Source organism: Crotalus tigris, unplaced genomic scaffold (genome assembly GCF_016545835.1).
Source record: "Crotalus tigris isolate CLP2741 ecotype Arizona unplaced genomic scaffold, ASM1654583v1 scf7180000018682.9941245338:1185362, whole genome shotgun sequence".
NCBI classification, from domain to species: domain Eukaryota; kingdom Metazoa; phylum Chordata; class Lepidosauria; order Squamata; family Viperidae; genus Crotalus; species Crotalus tigris.
Genome location: NW_024097143.1, coordinates 1 through 11,237, shown reverse-complemented (window position 1 = coordinate 11,237; position 11,237 = coordinate 1). Strand labels below are relative to the sequence as shown.

General features: G+C 50.8%; 2 non-coding genes across 2 annotated transcripts; both read left to right on the top strand.

The window, feature by feature from the left end:
• Window positions 1-4,797: 4,797 nt before the first annotated feature.
• On the top strand, window positions 4,798-4,870 carry TRNAA-AGC. Its single transcript has one exon. It is a non-coding gene; the product is annotated as a tRNA-Ala (tRNA).
• Window positions 4,871-5,337: 467 nt separating this feature from the next.
• On the top strand, window positions 5,338-5,410 carry TRNAA-UGC. The gene has a single exon. It is a non-coding gene; the product is annotated as a tRNA-Ala (tRNA).
• Window positions 5,411-11,237: the final 5,827 nt, after the last annotated feature.

Genomic DNA, 11,237 nt, shown 5'->3' with positions numbered 1-11,237 from the left:
TGCAGAAGAAGCAGCAGGCGGCGCCGTCAAGAACATGCGGCCGATCAGAAACAGTCCAGAGGTTGCATCCGTGCACCAGGAAGACGTCCAGGGGAACTCCAAGGAGGATCCGGACGAGGAAGTCGACCGTCTCCACCCCACAAAGGAAGGAAATCAGAAGGGAAGCTCTTCAGCTCCACTCAAGTGCATCGGCTGTGGAGGTCGCCACAGGAGAACCGACTGCAAGTTCCGCTCCGCTACCTGCCGGGCATGCGGCAAACAAGGACACATTGCAGCTGTGTGTCTGGGCCGACGAAAGGAAGAACTGCACCTGAAAGGTACCAGGGTCCCCAGCCAGAATAGGGTAGGGTTTTGCGCTTCGCGAAGAAGCATCCTTAGGACAGGCACACACAAGCCCACTAAGAAAAAGCTGTCACTCAAGGTGAAGCTACAAGGGGTTCCATTAACTATGGAACTAGACACAGGGTCTGCCCTTTCAATCATCTCCTTCCATACATTTAGGAAGATTTGTTCCGGTAGTGGAACTCAGGTCAAGCTAAGGCCTTCTGACATTGTGTTAACAGATTTTCAAAATTCAAGAGTGTGTGTTAAGGGGGAGGCCACCCTTAACGTGCAATACAAGAGTTTTGAAGGTCCACTAGACTTATTAGTAGTAGGGGGTGAACGAACGAGTCTCATAGGACTCGATTGGTTTGAGGCCCTGGGGATACACGTCACAGGACTCAACAGTTTACAAACACTCGACCTACAGGAAGTCTGCAAAGAATTTGCAGATGTTTTCAGCCCCCAGCTGGGCACATTCAAAGGACCCCCTGTGTCCTTAAAGCTAGACCCCACTGTCACTCCCATTAGAATTAAAGCAAGAAGGGTCCCTTTTGCTTTAAAGAGTAAAATTGACACTGAGTTAGACAAACTGATCCAACAGGGAATTCTAGAACCTGTTGATTCCAGTCCTTGGGAGACCCCCATTGTCACGCCTCTAAAGGCAAATGGGGACATTCGCATTTGTGCTGATTACAAATGCACTCTTAATAAGGCATTGCAGCAACATGCCTATCCTGTTCCTGTGGTCAGTCACATCCTGGCCTCCCTCAAGGGGGGGCGTGTTTTTGCAAAGCTTGACCTAGCTCAAGCATATCAACAGCTGCCTGTTGATGATGATGCTGCTACAGCTCAGACTATTGTGACCCACAGAGGGGCCTTCAAGGTAAAAAGGCTACAGTTTGGAGTGAATGTCGCTCCTGGGATTTTCCAAAGCGTAATGGAAAACACACTACGAGGGCATACCACCCTACTTTGATGATGTCTTGATTGCAGGAGACTCCACACACATTCTAGCTGAAAGGCTAGGGCTGTTCTGTTAAGATTCAGGAAATCAGGCCTCAAGCTCAAAAAAGACAAATGCAAGATTGGGGTGCCTTCTACTGAATTTCTGGGGTTCAAAATTGATGCTGCTGGGATTCACCCTGCTGAATCCAAACTAACTGCTATTTTAGAAGCACCTAGGCCAAAGTCCAAGGCCGAACTTCAGGCCTTCCTAGGCCTCCTGAATTCCTACAATTCCTTCCTTCCACATAAAGCTAGTGTAGCTGAGCCTCTTCACAGGCTACTAGACAAACAAGCAGTGTGGCAGTGGTCACAAACGCATGAGGGTTCTTTTAACAAAGTCAAGGCTTTGCTCACTTCTAACAGTGTACTTGCACATTTCAACGAGTCCCTTCCTGTGTGCATCGCTTGTGATGCGGTCCCCTTACGGGGTTGGAGCTGTCCTGAGCCACCTCAGGTCTGATGGAACTCAGGTTCCTGTTGCATATTACTCCAGAACATTGTCTTCTGCCGAGCGCAACTACGCTCAGATAGACAGGGAGGCTCTGGCTGTTGTTGCTGGAATTAAAAAATTCCATGATTTTCTATATGGCAGGCATTTCACGGTCTTCACTGACCATAAGCTTCTGCTGGGACTGTTTACCACACGTAAGCAGACTCCCCAAATCATTTCCCCTAGAATGCTTAGGTGGTCTATTTTTTTGTCTGCATATGATTTTTCTTTACTCCACAAGCCTGGGAAAGAAATGGGCCATGCTGATGGCCTCAGTAGATTGCCTCTGCCAGTAGTAGAAGCTGACCCTGCGCCAGCTGTCAACATTCTATCAATCCAAGCCTTGCCCGAGCTCCCTCTTAGTGCCAGGGATGTTACCGCTGAAACAGGTACAGATTACACACTTTCACGTGTCCGTTCCTGGGTTTTGTCTGGTTGGCCTGAGCACTGCCCTAGTCCTGAGTTTCAGAGTTTCTGGTCCAAAAGGAACGAGCTGTCCCTTTCTCAGGGTTGTCTGCTTTGGGGAAACAGAGTTGTCATTCCCACCTCAATGAGGACTAGGGTCTTAGAATCCCTCCACGAGGGTCATCCTGGCATTGTTCGTATGAAGGCTCTTGCGTGCAGCCACTTGTGGTGGCCTGGTTTAGATAAAGATATTGAGGCTAAGGTGCATGCATGCCACCTGTGCCAACGATCTCGCCCAGAGATGCCCCAAGCTCCTGTGCATAGATGGGAGGAAACACAGTCCCCAGGGTCTAGGGTGCACATTGACTACGCTGGGCCCTTTCAGGGCCAGTTCTTCTTGGTCCTTGTTGACAGCCCTTCAAAATGGCTTGAGGTTGTACCTGTCTCATCCACCACCACTGCAAAGACTATTCAGGTACTGAGGGGGATTTTTGCTGCACACGGGCTTCCAGATGTCATCGTGTCTGACAACGGCCCTCACTTCACTTCCTCCGAATTCCAAGCTTTCTTACAGGCTAACATGATTCGTCATGCCACGTCTGCACCCTTCCACCCATCCACCAACGGTATGGCTGAACGTATGGTGCGCATTACAAAGGACGCCTTGAAAAGACTCACCTACGGGGACTGGCATCACAGGTTGGCTGACTTTCTCCTTTCTTATCGCACCACACCGTCCACTTCTACAGGGAGAAGCCCAGCTGAACTTCGTTGGGGCGTCAACTTACTACTAAACTTGACCGGTTGCATCCGGACAGACTGCCTTCATCTACCTCACATCCTAGGGCACCTAGACAACTACTTGTGGGTGCCCCGGTCTGGACTCGCAATTACGGGCCTGGTCATACATGGGTCCCCGCTTCTATTTCCAGGGTCACAGGTCCTCTCTCCTACGAGGTAGCCCTGGCCAACGGTCGTGTCCTGCATCGGCACATCGACCAACTCCGCCCTAGGTGGGACCTTTCAGATGAGACTCCTGGGTCTTTTCCGGGGGGGAGGGGGACCCTTTGGAGCAAAGGGAAGGGCACGAGTTGCTGCCCATCTCCACTGATGGAGCCACTGACGGCCCATTTCAAGCTTCCGCAAGTGCTCCGAAAAGGAATTCATGGAGCTTACCCACACAACAGGCACTCATGCCTACTCCAGCCAGGGAGTCACCCCGGGGGCATACTCACTGTCCACACACATCACACAGCACTCCAGTCACGGAGGATACCTGGGAGCATCCCAACAAATCATTCCCCACAAGAGAGCTGGCACACAATCCCCAGAGTTGGCCTGACCTTACCCCTAATCCTACAGGGGGTCAAACCTACAGGGAGGTGGTCGAGGAACCAAGTCCCGACCGAAACACCTCTAGCCCAAATCAGGGAGTAACTGAGTTTTCGGAAGGTACAGAGACCCACACGAGCCCGGACACAGAACGGGGCTTAGGGATTGGACAGCCTCCTGACAGGTCTTGGACGGACCTAGGAGGTTCTATAGAGACGCCCAGCAGTGGCTATCACTTCAAGGGGCCCGAGGGCCTACAGCTGGGCAGGTCAACCAGGTCACAAAGTGACAGAAGCCCTGGCCTGACGAGCCCGGTGGGCGAGCAAGCAGGCCAGGCATCGGGGCAAAGTCCTTGGAAGGCACCAAGGCATGATAAGGGGAACAGGCTCTTGTCACCCCTCAGTCAGGGAACACCTGTCAGAACCCAGAGCTGAGAAGGTCACAGAGAGCAAGGAAGTCTCCTAAATACTTAAAGGATTACATAACATTGCTGGCTAAACAAAAGCCAGGTAACGATAGGAGCACTGAGAAGCAGAACACTGCATAAAATAATGATTATATGTTGGTAGTAGTTTTAGCCCGGGGGAAAGGGGTGTTATGTCCCGAGCCTTGCAAACGGCTCGGGGGGTTTGCAGGCGGTCCTGGGCAGGTGCAAAGCTGCCCGGGACCAGACAGGCTGTCGCCAGCGCCGTGCGCATGCGCGGGTGCTGGCGCGGGAAAAGTATCGCATTGACCCGGGAAATGTCTATATAAGAAGCTGGGAGGTTTTGGGAGCTGCTGAAGCCATCTACTTGTAAGCTGAACACAGAATAAAGAAAACTGAGAACTACAACTGCTTCTCGTGTCTTACATTTCCGCGAAGGACTCAACAGGGTCGATCGACCATTTCACGGGGGTCACCAAGCAAGGCTGTCCGCCATTTTTTCCCCTTTTCGGAGGGTGCCTTACCTCCCTTGGGCTGGGCCAGCTGGTGGCCCAGCCGGTGGTCAGCCTGCTCCATCTCTGCCACTTGCCAGCTACGCCTCGGCCGGCGCAGGGGGCAGCACCACGTATGTGCAGCGCTCCCGGGCAGGGAAAGTCCTCGACTTACGACCAGTTGGGTAGTCCTCGACTTATGACCAGTTTAGTCCTCGACTTATGACCGGTTTAGTCCTCGACTTACGACCGGTTGGGGGTCGCGGCATTAAAAAGGTTGAGAACCACAGTACTATAACATGGTAGAACAAGGCTACCACACAGTTGGGGAATTAGCTCAAATGGTAGAGCGCTTGCTTAGCATGCAAGAGGTAGCAGGATCGATACCTGCATTCTCCAGTTAATCTCTATTCACTTTTGGTTTTCCTAGAGAAAATCCTGTCCCCAGCAAATTGTGCATATTATCCTAAATTTCTACACTCTTGCAAAACAGACCAGGCAGGCAATAGGGCATTAGTGGCCATACCAAACTCTTGATTTGCTTGCAGGGAGTGGTGGGATCAATGCCCACCTTCATCAGAAAGTTTTTAGGCTTGATCCACCCCAGCCCAGCCTGTGTGATTCTGCATAACAGCTTCTAGGTGGCTCTTTCTTGAGAAACGATGGAGAAGCACTGCTAGGATGCGGTGCAATCAGCTCAAATGATACAGCACTTGCTTCATGCACAAAAGATAGCACGAGCAATGGCTGCATTCTCCTAGTCAAAATTTTACCTCATTTTGCCAAGTTATTGGACATTTTTTTAATTTCTTCAGTTTCTGCATCCTGCGATTTTGTAGTTTGGTGTCTGGAAGGTATCTGGAGCTGGGGAATTAGCTCATGTGGTAGAGTGCTTGCTTTGCATGCAAGAGGTGGTGGGATCGATGCCCACATTCTCCAGTCATGTACTTATTTTATTTTACCATAATTATTTGACCATTTTTATCTCCCTCATTGCCATCCATGTACAAAATCATTCTCATCAAATCTCTTTTTAGATATCACCTAGGACAGTGATGGCGAAACTTTTAGAGACGGAGTGCCCAAACTGCAACCCAAAACCCACTTATGCATCGTCAAGTGCCGGGTGGGTGTGGCTCATTGGGTGGGCATGGCTGCAATGGTAATGGCAGACTGGGTGGGACTAAAAAGTTCAATCAATCAATTCCAACTTTGCGAGATCTTTTTTTTCCCCGCGAGAAGTTGAAATTGACTGATTGATTGAACCGTTTTTTTTTTTTTTTTGCACATGGCGGAGGCCTAAAGCAAAAAGGTTTTATAAAACCCAGCTGAAAGCCTAGGATTGGGATGACGGCGTGCTTGCCCAAAGAGAGGGCTCTGAGTGCCGCTTCTGGCACCCGTGCCATAGGTTCACCATCACTGACCTAGTACCTTCTTGTTCTTTCATATAGTCTGAGAAGTATATCTGAGAGGCAACTGGGGAATTGTTCAGCCTATGAGAGGGCTATTAATTGTTTTCTACTAGAGAGTTATTAATGTCCAGAATCTTTCAAGAAGGAAATACAGTAATCAGAGCCACTCATGAAGAGCTAAACTCAGTAATTTTATCATCTACCACCTACATTACAAGAGGCTGTTTGCCTTCCCATGGGAATGATCAGATTAGGCTTCATGGTGCTTAGAGGAGGTCAAACTTATATCACTTGCAGCTATGCAATGACTCCAAGCTAGACCTTTGCTTAGCTCTTCCCTCCAGCAAAGCTGGAAGTTTTCCAACTGATCTCCACAATAACTCTCTGTTCTCTCTTCTTTCTGTCAATTCTACTAAGGTCTTCTTTTGTCTGAAGTCACTTTCCATGTGAGAGGAGGAGGAGGAGGAGGACTCTTATTAGCCAAATGAGATTTTAAATCAGGCATATCAAACTTGTGATGTCACATAACATCACACGATGTATCGTGACTTTTTCCCCATTGCCGGCAATGGGGTGTGTTGAGTCCGTGGCGGGAAAACAGACACGAGAAGCAGCTGGAGTTCTCAGTTTCATTTATTCAGCGTTCAGCTTACAGGAAGATGGCTTCAGCCTCGCCCAAACGCCTCGCAGCCTCTTATATAGGCAACTCCCGGGTAAATGGGTTACTTTTCCCGCGCCAGCACCCGCGCATGCGCACGGCGCTGGCGACAGCCTGTCTGGTCCCGGGCAGCTTTGCACCTGCCCGGGACTGCCTGCAAACGCCCGAGCCGTTTGCAAGGCTCGGGACATAACACCCCTTTCCCCCGGGCTAAAACTACTACCAACATACAACATTTATTTTATATGACATTTTGCTCCCCAGTGCTCCCACTGATTACTGGCTTTTGCCTTGCCAGCAATGTTATGTAATCTTCTAGATACTTAGGAGATTTCTTTGCTCTCTGTGACCTTCTTAGCTCTGGGTTACTGGCATAAGTCCCCGGACTGGAGGGAGGCGTGAGCCTGTTCTCTCTATTGTGCCCTGGTGTCTTCCAAGGACTGTGCCCCGATGCCTGGCCTGCTTGCTTGCCCACCGGGCTCGTCAGGCCAGGGCTTCTGTTACTTTGTGACCTGGTTGACCTACCTAGCTGTAGACCCTCAGGCCCCTTGAAGTGATAGCCGCTGCTGGGCGTCTCTGTAGAACCTCCTAGGTCAGTCCAAGACCTGTCAGGAGGCTGTCCATTCCCTGAACCCCATTCTGTGTTCGGGCTCGTGTGGGTTTCTGTACTTTCCCAAACCTCAGGTGTTCCCTGATTTGTGCTAGGGTTGTTGTAGTCGGGACTTGGTTCCTCGACTAACTCTGTGTATGTTTGACCCCCTGTAGGATTTGGGGTAAGGTCAGGCCAACCTTGGGAATTGTGTGCCAGTTCTCTTGCGGGGAATGATTTGTTGGGATGCCCCCGGGTATCCTCCGTTGCTGGCGTGCTGTGTGATGTGTGTGGAAAGTGAGTATGCCCCCGGGGTGACTCCCTGGCTGGAGTAGGCGTGAGTGCCTGTTGTGTGGGTAAGCTCCATGACTTTCTTTTCGGAGCAATTGCAGAACCTTGGGACGAGACGTGTGGGCTCCCTCAGTGGATGATGGGCGTAGCTCTTGCACTTCCTTTGCTCCAAAGGGTCCCCTCCCCCTGGAAAAAGACCCAGGATGTTAGCAGAAAAGTCTTCGCCTGAGCGCAAAGTTGGTCGAGTGCGACGCAGGACAACGGACCGTGTCCAGGGCAACCTGATAGGAGAGAGGACCTGTGATCCTGGACACAGAAGGGGGAACATGTATGACCTGGCCGTATGCGAGCAACAAACGGGCACCCACAAGTAGTTGTCTAGGTCCCTAGGATGTGAGGTAGATGAAGGCAGTCTGTCCGGATGCAACCGGTCAAGTCTAGTAGTAAGTTGGCGCCCCCAACGAAGTTCAGATGGACTTCTCCCTGTAGAAGTGGATGGTGTGGTGCGATAAGAAAGGAGAAAGTCAGCCAACCTGTGATGCCAGTCCCCGTAGGTGAGTCTCTTCAAGGCGTCCTTTGCGATGCGCACCATGCGTTCCGCCATACCGTTTGTGGACGGGTGAAAAGGCGCAGACGTGGCATGACGAATCAGGTTTGCCTGTAAGAAAGCTTGGAATTCGGAGGAGGTGAATTGAGGGCCGTTGTCGGACACGATGACATCTGGCAGCCCGTGTGCAGCAAAAATCCCCCTCAGTACCTGAATAGTCTTTGCAGTGGTGGTGGATGAGACAGGAACAACCTCAAGCCATTTTGAATGGCTGTCAACAAGGACCAAGAAGAACTGGCCCTGAAAGGGCCCAGCGTAGTCAATGTGCACCCTAGACCATGGGGACTGTGTTTCCTCCCATCGATGCACAGGAGCTTGGGGCATCTCTGGGCGAGATCGTTGGCACAGGTGGCATGCGTGTACCTTAGCCTCAATATCTTTATCTAAAGCAGGCCACCACAAGTGGCTGCGTGCAAGAGCCTTCATACGAACAATGCCAGGATGACCCTCGTGGAGGGATTCTAAGACCCTAGTCCTCATTGAGGTGGGAATGACAACTCTGTTTCCCCAAAGCAGACAAACCTGAGAAAGGGACAACTCGTTTCTTTTGGACCAGAAACTCTGAAACTCAGGACTAGGGCAGTGCTCAGGCCAACCGGACAGGACCCAGATGCGGACACGTGAAAGTGTGTGATCTGTACCGTTCAGCGGTAACATCCCTTGCCATAAGAGGACGAGCTCGGGCAAGCTGGATTATAGAATGTTGAAGCTGGCGCGGGGCAGCTTTGATTACTGGCCAGAGGCAATCTATGAGGCCATCAGCATGGCCCATTCTTCCCGGCTGGAGTAATGAAAAATCATATGCAGACAGGAAAATGAACACCTAAGCATCTTGGGGAAATGAGGTGGGGAGTGTCGCTTTACGGTGGTAAACAGCCCAGCAGAGGCTTATGGTCATTGAAGTACGGAAAGGCATGCCATATAGAAAATCGTTTGGAATTTTTAATTCCAGCAACAACAGCGCGCCCCCTGCTTCTGAGTGTAGTTGCGCTCGGCAGAAGACAGTGTTCTGGAGTAGTATGCAATAGGAACCTGAGTTCCATCAGACCTGAGGTGACTCAGGACAGCTCCAACCCCGTAGGGGGACGCATCACAAGCGATGCACACAGGGAGAGACTAGTTGAAATGTGCAAGAACACTGTTAGAAGTGAGCAAGGCCTTGACTTCTTTAAAGCAAGCCTCATGCGCTTGTGACCACAGCCACACAGCCTGTTTGTCTAGTAGCCTGTGAAGAGGCTCAGCTACACTAGCTTTATGTGGAAGAAAAGAATTGTAGAAATTCAGGAGGCCTAGGAAGGCCTGAAGTTCTGCCTTGGACTTAGGCCTGGGGGCTTCTAAAATAGCAGGTAGTTTGGATTCAGCAGGGTGAATCCCAGCAGCATCAATTTTGAACCCCAGGAAATTCAGTATAAGCCCCCAATTGGCATTTGTTCCTGAGCTTGAGGCATGATTCCGAATCTTAACAGGAACAGGCCCTAAAGCCTTTCGCTAGAATGTGTGTGGAGTCTCCTGCAATTAAGACATCATCAAAGTAGGGGCAAACCCCCAGTATGCCCCGCAGTGTGTTTTCCATTACGCTTTGGAAAATCCCAGGAGCGACATTCACTCCAAACTGCAGCCTTTTTACCTTAAAGGATCCCCTGTGGGTCACAATAGTCTGAGCTATGGCAGCATCATCATCAACAGGCAGCTGTTGATATGCTTGAGCTAGGTCAAGCTTTGCAAAAACACGCCCCCCCTTGAGAGAGGCAAGGATGTGACTGACCACAGGAACAGGATAGGCATGTTGCTGCAATGCCTTATTGAGTGTGCATTTGTAATCAGCACAAATGTGAATGTCCCCATTTGCCTTTAGAGGCGTGACAATGGGGGTCTCCCATGGGCTGGAATCAACAGGTTCTAGGATTCCCTGTTGGATTAGTTTGTCTAGTTCAGTGTCAATCTTACTTTTTAAAGCAAAAGGGACCCTTCTTGCTTTAATCCTAATGGGAGTGACAGTGGGGTCTAGCTTTAAGGACACAGGTGGTCCTTTGAATGTGCCCAGCTGGGGCTGAAAACATCTGCAAATTCTGTGCAGACTTCCTGTAGGTCGAGTGTTTGTAAGCTATTGAGTCCTGTGACGTGTATCCCCAGGGCCTCAAAACAATCGAGTCCTATGAGACTCGTTCGTTCACCCCCTACTACTAATAAGTCTAGTGGACCTTCAAAACTCTTGTATTGCACGTTAAGGGTGGCCTCCCCCTTAACACACAATCTTGAGTTCTGAAAATCTGTTAATACAATATCAGAAGGCCTTAACTTGGCCTTAGACCCACTTCTGGAAAAAATCTTCTAATGTATGCAATGAAATGATGGACAGGGCAGACCTGTGTCTAGTTCCATAGATAATGGAACCCCTTGTAGCTTCACGTTGAGTGACAGCTTTTTCTTCATGGGCTTGTGTGTGCCTGTTCTACAGATGCTTCTTCGCGAAGCGCAAAAACCTACCCTATTCTGGCTGGGGAATCTGGTACCCTTCAGGCGTTCTTCTTGGGGTTGTGCTTTTCGTCGGCCCAGGCACACAGCTGCAATGTGCCCTTGTTTACCGCATGCCCGGCAGGTAGCGGAGCGGAACTTGCAGTCGGTTCTCCTGTGGCGACCTCCACAGCCGATGCACTTGAGCGGAGCCGAAGAGCTTCCCTTCTGGTTCTCTTCCCTCTCGGGGTGTAGACGGTCGACTTCCTCGTCCGGATCCTCCTCGGAGTTTCGTCGGACGTCTTCCTGGTGCACGGACGCACCCTCTGCACTGTTTCTGATCGGCCGCATGTTTTTGACGGCGCCGCCTGCTGCTTCTTCTGCGGTGACTTCCCTTAAGGCGTCTTGGAAGGATACTTCTTCCTTTGCGAAAAGTCTCTGTTGTAGCTCGCGATGCCTTAACCCGCACACGAATCGGTCCCTCAGTCGTTCCTCGAGGTCCTTGCACTCGCAGGGCTTGGCGGCCTTCCGTAACGCGGCGATGTATTCCTTGGCTGACTCACCGGACCGTTGATCCCTTTGTTCGAAGGTGTGGCGCCATGAGATAACGGACACCTTGGGGTGGAAGTGCTCCTTCAGCAGCTTCTTCAGGTCTGCGTAGCTTACAGACTCTACTGGGACAGTTGCTGCAAGGTTTTCTGCGATTTCGAAGGCGTCTTGGCCGCAAACGCAAAGCAGGGTGGCAGCCTTCAAGC